The sequence below is a fragment of the Macrosteles quadrilineatus genome, unplaced genomic scaffold (assembly GCF_028750875.1).
Source record: "Macrosteles quadrilineatus isolate MER2022 unplaced genomic scaffold, UCM_ALF_1.0 Scaffold_19__1_contigs__length_3004403, whole genome shotgun sequence".
Classification (NCBI taxonomy): domain Eukaryota; kingdom Metazoa; phylum Arthropoda; class Insecta; order Hemiptera; family Cicadellidae; genus Macrosteles; species Macrosteles quadrilineatus.
Window position 1 is genome coordinate 2,587,403 of NW_026542612.1, and position 9,811 is coordinate 2,597,213.

Below are 9,811 nucleotides of genomic sequence, written 5' to 3' on the forward strand. Positions count from 1 at the left end.
GGGAGAGGTAAAAGTAGTTTGGGCTCAGCACGCCCGTCCTGTACCGGAGAAAGGAAAAAGGTACTGGAGGCTCAACACGCCCATCCAGCACCCTGGGCCGGAAGGGTCACCGGGGGCTCAACACGCCCAAAAAATATCCCTTATACCTTTCATTTGCCTTGTCCATGATACCTGATTTACTTCTATAATCTTTGTTCAATTTTATATGTTTGTAGTAATTAAATATATCATATAAATGAGGAGTAATATATAGATAGGAGTGGGTTTATATCAAGGGTGCAAAAATTACTCTCTCGGAAATCCACCCAAAAACTCCTTGATCTGTCCAAGAGTCTACTTCCAATACTATGAATAAAATAGTCACAAATTTTGTTTGATATGCTACCCATCGACATTTTTATCAAGGTGGTAGCAAGAAAAACAGCCCTACACCTAAGATGCGAAAACTTATGGATAACCATAGGAAATAATAAAGGGCACTCCAAAATTGCTCAGGTGGTACACAATGATGAGTTGGACCTGCCTTCAGATCACATGTCCAAAAAATACTCTTTGCCTTTCAAAGTACTAATACCAGATATGAAGGATTGGTCTGGTGGAAAGGGCCCCTCCCCGCAGGTGATTTAGAATGCTGTACTGATGGTTCTAAGATCAATAATGGGGGCCCTGGAGCAGGTGCGCATTGGATAAATGAAGGCACTGTCATTTGTCTTCCCATGGGGGTGTACCCAACTGTTTTTCAAGCGGAGGTCACTGCCATCTTAGATTGAGCTCAAGAAAATCTTAACAAAGAGATTACAGAAAAACAATCAATATCTATAGTGATAGTCAAGCCTCCTTAAAATTTAAACTCTTTGGAATTCAACTCAAGGCTCGTGTGGGATTGCCTTGCTTCTGTGTCTGAGATGGGTAGGAGAAATGATCTTACGCTCTGCTGGGTGCCTGGACACTCAGGCATTAAAGGAAATGAAGCTGCAAACAGACTGGCAAATACTGTCTCTGCGACAACAATGATAGGCCCACAACCCTCCTGTGGAATTTCAAGAAATAGTGCATATGTTCTTCGATTGCGTCATGGGCCAAAGAAGAGAGCACCACAAACGCTGGGTCGATACTCCCCTTCTTAGGGTCAGCAAGCTTACTCTGTTTAGGCCTTCTAAAAAGGTTGCCTCTGACATCTTGAGACTAGACAGGCGATGAATCAAATTAATTGTAAAACTGATAACTTTTTGCGGACTATTCAGGAAACATTTACAACGGATGGGCTTATTTGATGGTGACCCAATCAGATAGGTCAGAGGAGACAGTCGATCACCTGCTCTTTGGTTGTGACGAGCTCTCTGATGCTAGAATGATAACTCTTAGTAAATGTGGCTAGAGAAAGATATCTTCGCGAGGAGGAACTAATTGGGAAGCTACAGGCATTCATCGGACGCGTGAACTTGTAAGGTCGTCAAGAAAACAATTGTCTGGGATGCGCAATAATTCGATTTTCGGATGAAGTGCTTCATGGTCTCGGCCTGGCCCTGTTAGATGAGATAAGATCATCCACCATGAGGTAAGATAAGATGGTTCCCTTGGTCACCTTCATCGTCATTATTACCACATCGTTAACTACAGAATCACTTGAAATATTTCTACAGCCTACCGACACGGCCACCTCTAACTACTGGCCGCGGCCTGGTAGAATTGGCAACGTTGCAAGTGGTGTTGTTAAGTGTCTGACGTCCTATAGATAACATGGCAGACACGTGACATCAGCTCATTAATTCGCACTTTATTGATTTAAATTTAAATTTATGAACATAAATTTATCAAACTATTGAAAATAAAACATACAGTATTGAAAACCGAAACAATATGAATTAAAAATCTATATCTGTACATTTTAAGCGGAGTCAATATTGTCGTAGTCCAGTAACCAATCTTTCGTAAATACACAAATAATACTATTAGATATGCTTCCAAACAAAACAGCTGTTACAACACCACATGCGACGTTGCCACTTCGAAGGCTGCGGTCTGGAGTTAAAGGCAGCCGTGCTACCGCTAGGCGATGATAACTTTAAATCAAAAAATGTTCTTCTTCTTCTTCTCATCAACTATATGTTACCTTGTGTTGCTTAGTCTATGATGTCACTCTCTTCACATACTCTCTCCCTAGATCCGGCGGTCATTTTATTCACCAGTATATTATGGCCCTTTGTAGTGTTACCATATATTAAGCCACAGAACATTTATTTGCGAATATAAGTACAAATATATACATTTTCTGTTTTAGTGATAAATGTAGAATATAATAATATAAAAATAATTTTTTCATAGCGATGCGTGAGCCTCTCCGTATCGTGCCGTAGGTTGCCCGGATCAAAACAGAGCCTATCATGTACTAATTCCGCACTCTCCGGGCATTGTGGCCAGAGCAGAGCCCGAACGAAATACACCACACGCAAAAGAAACCCATCGGCAGTTCAAGAAGGGGATACCCACTGTGGTGAATGCTGTGGACTAGTGGTATATTATAAACCCGGATGCCACTCGGAGGAGCCATTGAAGCCAAGCAGTTAAGTGCCTGCTGCAAATCTACAGTATACGAGGCCAATGAATAAACACAATACATAATTGATTATTTATACATTGATCGGGTGAAGGCAATGGTTAGGGTTCACTTACACTACAAATCATAGACACTATGAGCCTTCAAAAATGCAATTTTGAAAACACATGGCTCACTTACTCTACAGATCATAGTCTATACGAGCCTCGTAAATAATATCATAGACAAACCAACACACGTAGACTTCTCGTCCCATTGTAAATTTTGAAGCTCGTTTATCATGTCTAGTTCATGTACGCCATACTGGGCGCTAGTGTCGACGAAATTTTGTTTCTATTATTTTAGGGTTAATTTCTTGATTTGTGCTTTACTGTTTGGTTAAATAACTAGGGGACAATTTATTGTTTATGATTAGATCGTATTATTTGGTTAAACGAGATTTTAAATGTATTAACGGGAAACAAATTGTAAACAAAACACGACCTCTACATAAACCGTACAGAACTAACAATAAAATTGTCTTCAGCTGTTCCATTAGGATGAGAAATCTACTAAGGGAGTATGTTTTATCTATGATAATATTGAAGGTTTATTTACTCTACAGATCATAGTGCCTATGAGCGGGAGGCCTTCTTTTAGGCAACCTTTCATCTAGGTACCATTTCACTTAAATCACTTATCAAGCTGGTACCGACAACTCAAATCGGTCAGCTAGGTCCCGGCCCCTCCCTTCTGGGGGAAGGGCGTGGCTTCGCCGTGGTCACGTGTTTCGCGGTGCGGTCGCTTACCCTCTACACTTCTGAAAATTCCCGCGACTTCTTTGAATTACCTCTACTCCACCCAAATTTCAGCCTTCCTTCGTCTCGTTTCGTGTTCTATTTTTTCTGTTCTGCGTTTCTTCTTCTTCTTCTTCTCTTCTTAGATCTGCTGCTGCTCTAGCTCTGTCTAGTGTCTAGTGTCTACTGTCTAGTAAGTTTGAGGTTGGATTTTGGAGAATTTATTGTTTGTCAATTTCAATTGTCATACAAATTTGTATTTTAGGTGTGTATTTTCAATTTAGGCCTAAGTTACAACAACTACTACAGTTTAAAGAACCATTTTTGTCATCACAAAATTGAAAGGTGTAACTTATTGACATGGACATGGTCATTAGAATATTAACGTTTCAAGCAAATTCAAATTAGTTTCTGGTAGCCTATAAAATAAATTGGGGGTACAGTTTCCTGGGCTTCGCTAATATCGATTGAAACTATCAAATTGAAAATATTGATTAATAATCGATACCGGTATTTAAAATATATCTATTTTAAAATTAAACTGCACTTTATGCCTTACGTCCTACACTATAATTCGAATAAATATATCGATCAATAAATCGATTATCTCATTTAATATATCAAGTTTGGTTAGTAAAGTTAACCTAACCTAACTTAGCTAACCGAATGAATCGATACATCAAATAGGCCTAGTCTATCCATTAGTTGCATACTGCGCTTTTAGTTGGATTTTTAAACTCATAGAAAATTATGACTATTAGTTTTAATATAACTTCCGGTACTAGACTATTGATCGATTTCGAGCAACAAGTGCACTAGTTTTTTTTATATTTTTATTTTTTATAAGATGCTGACAAAGTAGGCCTATAAAGTTTTTTGTATGACAGTTTTAGTTTACCAATTGAGTTTTTAGCATTTTATAGCATAGCCTATACGTATTTGATACTCTCAGCAGCTGGAGTAGTGTGATTTTTTCTTTGTGGCTTTACGTGACAGGTGGAGGTGGATGGCTATAACTTACAAGGTTACATGGTACACATTAAATTCATAATGATTTGCCTATTCCGGTAGACTGGCTTTTTTGTAGGACTACGCTTCATTGCTCTTTATAATTTTAAGAGATCTATTGTTCAAGGCGTCAATGGGCAACTAACCTAAGTTTATCGCCATTCTACCGCATTATAACCCACCCTACAGGGCCCGGATTTTGTAGGTAGCAAATGCGCAACTAACCTACCGCCAGGGCAACGGCCATCAAAACATTTTTATATGTGATAATAAACCTTGTAGGTTAGTCTAAACTTAGTTGATACTACTAACAAAATAACTTCGCCATCTTAAAGACATCTAGGTTTAGTATTCATGACCTTATTAATTAATTGCTCTGGACCTTAATATTTGAAAGTTCTCATTAATTACCCAACAAAACATACAAATAACCCCCTTGTTACAACCAAACAAAGGGGGTTATTTGTAGGTAACACAGTTTAGTTGTAACACAGTTCACATTTCTAACACATATGTACTTATGTGTTACCTGTATTAAAAATGTATTTAGTATAACTATTGATTGTACTCAAAACGTTTCTGGGAGTACCGTAAACATAAAGATCAGCGGAACCAGGAAGGACGGCCCGCGGCGCGATTTATAAAGAACCTCTTTGCGTTACTAATTACTCCATTACACACGACTAAAAAATTCTATTTGAAATTGCTTGGTTATATGCTGAAGATCATCTCATTAGCTACAATTTTGTCGCTTGAAGTTTGCTTCTGACAAAAAAATATAAAAAATCCTCGCTTAGTAACTTTTTCATGTCAAGTTATGATATTTGTTTAACATTTTTAGTTGTTAAAATTCGAATTACGATTTAAATAAGATTATATTTATACTGTCAGATTCTGGAGTTAATGCAGATTCCGAATATATAACTTTAATTGCAGTCAACCTATTGTATGCACGGCCAGGAGCGTATTAACAATCGCGTGCACGGCTTGAGGAACTGACATATGCCTGCAACATGTGCCTGCAACTCGCGCATGCGCAGGTCCTCCAAACTACCGCATGCTCATAAATGACAGGTAATCATAACCTCAAATTTCGTTGAGTCCGTTGGAGGAAATTTTCAAAGCCACTTTGTACGCGCAAATCTCTCATCAATTGATTAAATGCACCTTCTAATGCTCTTTTAGCTAAAAAAACTTCTTATCCACTATCTAGGTAGTTTCCTTCTAAGTTCATTGTATGCACCAGCCATAAATAAAAAAGCAGAGGCTGTTATGTCATCCATGGTGATTTGTAGAACACAATATAATCAAAATCAGCCACCGAACCTCACCGCATCACAATAAAAGAGAACACTGCCTTGTCTGCCAGTTGTAGTCGCGGGACTTGTGCCTGGAATGGAAACGGCATGACAAACTACGTGCAACATGTGCCTCGTCATGGTCTCGACATGTGCCTCGACTTGTGCCTGCGACTTGTAGGAATGGAAATGTAGCTTAAGGGTACTCACGGCGTAGTGCTTGATATCCTGACCCTAGAAAAGATGACGTGCAGTCAGTGGTGGATCTAGAACAGTCACAAGGAGGGGGGGACCAGGGTGTCTGAGAGGTTCGGGGGTACCCCCTCCCTCCCCAAAAATTTGTTTAAACTAAGTCTTCAAAAATGGCAGTTTTATACCATTTCTTTGTCCTAAGTTAGTGTGACAAATTATTTTACGCAATTTGTATGCACTACTGTATTACATGCAGTCAAAAATATATGACATATATTTCCAAACTGCGACTGCCCCCCCCCCTCTGGATCCGCCACTGGGGTGCAGGAGTACTATACCAGAAGAGCACAAAATATAGACTTTTCCTGCTGTCGTCTCAAACGTACCTAGAATAGCTATCCTCGTTCTACTATTAACTACAACTCATAACTGCCTACTCATTTGCAGGAGATGGATGCACCCTCCTTCAGAAGGCGCTGAAAGGAATACTAATTTTAGGCCGCTGTACTCCGTAAAAGAACTTAAGGAAGAGCACCTAGTGAGATAAGTGTATGTCTGCCATATCATCCGTTAAACAGCCAGATTTTTGAAGGTATAGTTTATTGTAAATATTATATATAGAGTTATTTATTAAATCACTTAATAATTTACTAGCTTCTGTGCCCGTTCTTCGCAACGGGAAGATGAACTATACCGCCTAATCCAAACAGTTGTTAAGTAGTCCGAATTTATGAACAAAAGCCACCAAATGTTGGCCTACTGTATAAAAACAATTATGACCAACATTGTAATTGCCCTACTGTTTACGTTAAAATATATCAATAACATAATATTCATTTTCATATTTGAGTTGTTTTGTCTCAAGATCAATGAACCAACTATAAAAGGTATAAAATTACCTCAGTACTGCCAGATTGATCCTGTTTAGTCCTTATAGATTACGGGTTTTAAGGACCTAAGTCCTCATCATGAGATCTTGTACAAGAACATTTAACACTGTAACTTCGAAAGGGTCATCAAGAGTTTAAATGCGAAACACGGACATATACTATTTACAGTCAGACGTTTTATGAACAAAACGAGTAGGCTTACTGACAAAAACTTACAATGTCCAACCCCAACCTTGTGCGCACAGTTGCAGATGAGGGTCATGACTGCGATGCGGAAGATGGTTGGGCAGTGGACTTTGTATAGCTCGGCTCCTTGTTCATCAGCTGTTCTTGTTTTTTTATTAGAGTATCATACAGAGCGTTAGTCTGTAAACTGATTTTGTTGTTTAATAATGTGTTAGCTCGAATTTTGATTGTTTTATAAATTTCAAATTATTCTAAAGCATCCATTCCTGTATATTACTTTTACAATCAAAATAAACTATGCCATGGCTCGGTCCCCAGGTACTTATTTCAATTCAGGAAATTAAAGCCTTTACAACTATTATTCAACAAAAACTTCTTTGCACTAACTTGATCAGGGAAATATAGGCCTAGACAAAATATAAAAGGTTTAATTTACCTGTTGCTGATCCTGTTAAAACTGTTAACAGGGGCAGGCCAAGACCATAAAGCACTTCATCCAAAAATAAAATTATTGCGCACCCCATACAGTTGTTTTCTTGAAGTTACAAGTTAAGGCGTCCGATAAAAGCCTGTAGCTTCCCAATTAGATCCTCCTCAGGAAGATATCTACCTCTTGCCACATTAACAAGAGTTATTCTTCTAGCAAGAAGAATAACTCTTGGTAATGTGGCAAGAGGTTAACATGTGTCTTTAACAAGCAATGAAAGCCCCTCAAAGATCGAGTTTGTGTCGCACGTTTGTAGGCGGAATAAACCAGTTAAAAACTTTTAGTTAAGGGTACCTATGGTAATTTATTGTAAAATAAGACCTTTTTATTTGAAACTACCAACTACACCAACCCGCATAATTTGGCACCCCTGAGTATTTTAAAATTGTGACTTTCTTTACCAAGATTAAAATGTTTGTTTCAGGAAGAAAGATGTAGCCCCAGCTCTGGACAAAAATGTTATGGAGAAGGTTGGCCGCTGTACAGGGCAGCTATAGTTATTATTATATGTTGCCTTTTATTGTTATGTACTGTTTTTATACTTTACCAATAAACCTTATATTTATCTATAGCAGTTAATTTTGTTAAAATTCTTACCAGTAAACTTCTCTGTAATTTGTAAAGAAAACATGTAAAAATGATTATATATTTTATTTTGATCTTCTAACTATTTTGACAGTTTTATAGATAAAATATTCTTTTTTTAGATATATTTTTTATTGTTCTTGTTCGTACATGTCTCAGATAACTATACATAAAGATAAAATGATATTTATATTTATATTATATATGCGAGTGCCAATCTTAAGAAGCAAAGTTAATATATAGCTAGTAAAATAAAATAATTTTGGTGTTTAATGACTAATGAGTGTACTGTAAAAATGAAATAAGTAATTCAAAAGTTGAATCAAAAACTCTATTTAGCCAACCCAATAAAATCACTCAAGAATTTTCCTCTGAATAAATGTTTGAACTTCATTGTCTAGAGGTATTAGGTTAATGAGACTTAAGACTGCTTAAGGGTGTTGCTCAACGTGTAATGAACAAAATTAAATTAAGAAAAACAACAAAAGTAAAGCAAAAGAAAACTTTGAAAAGGCAAAGATCAACAATAATAAGATAAATAAATTTACAATGTTATAATTTACAAGAAAAGAAAATCAATTAAAAATTTAAAAGAATGAGTTACTGACAAACTATATGACTTGTTTGTTTTACAAAACTTTAGTTATATATTTTATTCTTTTTACGTACTGTTTATTGTCCCAGAAGCACACGCACCGATACACACACTCCGAAACTCTCGATCTTCTTGGTCCAGTGGCCCGTGGTGAACTCCTCGATTTGTTTCTTCAGGTTCTCCAGCTCCAGCTGAGAGACTCCTCACCCCTCCATTTTCTTCATTAGGCCTTCTCATTGGCTGATTGGGTGTTTGACTTATAGGTTAACGATGTTTCTTGGAAGTCAGCCCTACCGGTCATCGCCTAGCTCACGTCAGCTGGGAAAGGAATTTGTAAATCGATACTCATGCTACTGTTCAACTCTCTTCACACCAACTGGTCGACTATAGTCCTCGCCACCCTAAGTTGAGGCAGCCAAAGGCCGCACTAGATATACGCCGTGCGGCCTTGGGCTGCCTCAACTTAGGGTGGCGAGGACTATAAGTGTAATGTAAACAGAGTATCTGCTTAGATGAGCACCGTGGGTACGGGGTTAATCCCCTTTCTTACAATGTAAATCTATGTTGTAAACTTCTTGACATACGAGAAATACTTTAAGGACAATTTATATAAGGCGTACGCTCATTCTTCCCGTATTGGGGGCCTAAGACATTGAAAAAGGCTGTGCTGGTAAAAGCGACCAGAATACACAGTAAGACCGAAGACCCTAGTTGTTGCCGCACATAAAAATTATACTGGATATATAGCAGGTATGGATACAAAAATCATGGATGCTCAAACAGTGTCTTGCACAGCAGATCATTTTTGAGAATGCCAGAGGTCTTGGCACAGATGTGCTGAATGTCTGGCCCAAAGCCCAAACGCACATGGCGAGTCAATAAGAATCTGGGAAATAGTCAATATCCAGAGAATTTTGTTAATGCCAACAATTTTTAACTTATTCTTGGTGGAATCAACCATTATCTTTGGTCAAGTCTTAGCTAAGACATCATTAAGAGACTGAGACGGTGGTGTCATCCTGTAATTCAACTACTAGGAGGTCACGAGTTGTGGATGTACTGTGGATGTGATACTTCGTGGTTTGAATTAACGCCCTTACTACGACTATCCGCAGTACATCCTGATAATTAGACCAATTTTTTTATACCAAGGAAAAATGTGGTTCGGATTCTACTATAAACTGTAGGTCCCTATATAGTTTCCATTAGCCCAAAGTATGGGCTATAATTGACAGCT

General features: G+C 38.0%; 1 long non-coding RNA gene across 1 annotated transcript; it reads left to right on the forward strand.

The window, feature by feature from the left end:
- The first annotated feature begins 3,509 nt into the window (after positions 1 to 3,509).
- Positions 3,510 to 7,959, forward strand: LOC129005307 (uncharacterized). Its single transcript, XR_008491814.1, has 3 exons — positions 3,510 to 3,598; positions 6,279 to 6,423; positions 7,819 to 7,959. It is a non-coding gene; the product is annotated as an uncharacterized LOC129005307 (long non-coding RNA).
- The last annotated feature ends 1,852 nt before the right edge of the window (positions 7,960 to 9,811 follow it).